Below are 2100 nucleotides of genomic sequence, written 5' to 3'. Positions count from 1 at the left end.
TAAAGCTCTTCCTTACAAAGTAATGGAAGAGATTCAATGTTTCACTGGTTGTTTTCTCCACATTCTGACTTCACTTTCTCCTCCAACCCCAGTGAAATGAAACTACAATAATTACAGACACAATTTGTATCTGTGGAACTTAAAATAATTTACTTATTTGGTAGATTAGAATTTACACGATGCTAACATATTTTGGAGGGTAAAACTATTCAACTGAGAAGCATAACTTATTTTGGACATGCAAAAACCCAGGATGTTTTTTTCATGTTGCACTTTTTCATTTGCCTAAATGTGTTAAAATGTTTGCAAATTGTAACAAAGAATGAGAAAAACTCTTTCTGCTGTGAACAAGCATCAAAATGTTGTGAAAACGTTCGCATATTTTGTCAAGAATTGAGCCAAAGCAACTGAGAAAAACATTCTTCTCTCCTTATTTAGAAGAGCTGAGCTGACTGTTTTGTTTTTTTTATTTTATTTTAACAGATGACTGCTTGAGCTAGTGAACAGTGAGTAATATGATTAATTCTCCAGAACACCAAGATAACAAACATGACCTAAACACTGCTCTTCAGAAACACCCTGTCTGCTTGCCTCGGTTAGAGATCGCGTAGCTACAGCTCTGAGGATGCATTTCACTAAACTATGACCTAAAACTATAACTAGTGTTTCACAGTGAAGTCAAGCATTGCCTACACAATAAAAAGCTCCTGGAGCTGTGTGTAAACCAAGGCAATCAAAATATTCACTTTAACAGAATGACAGTGGATTCTGAAGGTGCGTCTCTCACATTTAGATTTTCTTGCAGTCTCGCCCTGCGTCTCATCAGTGTAACCGAATGCCTGCTGTATTAAAATGCCATTTTTTTCTGAGGATAGTTAATTTGGTTCGTGTAGGAAAGTGAATAACCTTCAGATACTGATTTCAAGAACTTAATGTTTCACATTCTATTTCTGTTAAGAAAAGGAAGTCTGTCAGTTGCATATAATGTGAGGAGAAATATATTTGCATACAGCTATTTGTCCAACACAGTTTCAGAAAAACAAAAAAATGACACAGAACTGTAAAGAACAAAGCAACGTGTAGTATGGACAAAAAACAATGGTCTGCTAAGTGCAATGGAGCGTAACACGAAGAAAAAAAGTGCTGTGATTCTCTGGACATCCTGTATCTCCTGTCCCTTTGGTCACAGACTCTCATCAGCGCTCGTCCCTTCACCGATTCTTCAGTTGATTTGCAAAGTAATGGGAAACATGTATGTTTGAACCATCCTCTGCATTTCCAATTGTTTTGAGTCCAAAGACATAAAAGAAATATGCATTCAAAATTCACTCATGTCCACAGTCGTGTGCGCACTTTACAAACTGTTAAACCTGTCAAACTACTCCTGGAAATATAATAATAAAATATTATAGTGATCGATCTTGACCAGTGTGTCCTCTGCTGTGCTAAATTTAACCAACATGTTATCCAACATTGTACAAGCCGCATGTAAAATGACTGAGACAGGAGTCTCTTCTAGACACTCTAAACCCACCAGCACAATGTACATTTCAAATTCCTTTAATTTTAAATATGTTCATATTGTCTATTTTCTAAACTCCTCAGATTGTCTACTCTTATTTAATTCGCTTAATATACAGAATTCACCTGCTTGCTGCATACATGCTACTACTGCACATTCACCCAATGTATGTATTATATATAATTTTCTCTCCCCACCCCCTTTGCACAAGTCGAGGAGTGTGTCAGGTTACATTTCACTGTGTGTTATACTTGTATAAACAAATAAAGAACATTGAACCTTGAAATGCAAAATGATCTGGCGAGTAATTCAGCAGTTATGAGCGTTTTCGCAGCAATAGTGAAACATTTCTTTTTGATTGTTTATGACAGTTGTCTGGAGCAGTTGGGTGCATCTGAGGATTTACACAATATCCATGCTCATAAATTTTGCCCTTTATCACATTACTCATCATCTGACTTATCCATCTTACTTACTTCTCATGTGAAAGTAATATTGAATCTATCTATCTATCTATCTATCTATCTATCTATCTATCTATCTATCTATCTATCTATCTATCTATCTATCTATCTATC

The sequence above is a fragment of the Pundamilia nyererei genome, unplaced genomic scaffold (assembly GCF_000239375.1).
Source record: "Pundamilia nyererei isolate P.nyererei 1_Seehausen unplaced genomic scaffold, PunNye1.0 scaffold00121, whole genome shotgun sequence".
NCBI lineage: Eukaryota > Metazoa > Chordata > Actinopteri > Cichliformes > Cichlidae > Pundamilia > Pundamilia nyererei.
The sequence above is the reverse complement of the archived record's forward strand: the minus strand, read 5'-3'. Positions refer to the sequence as shown.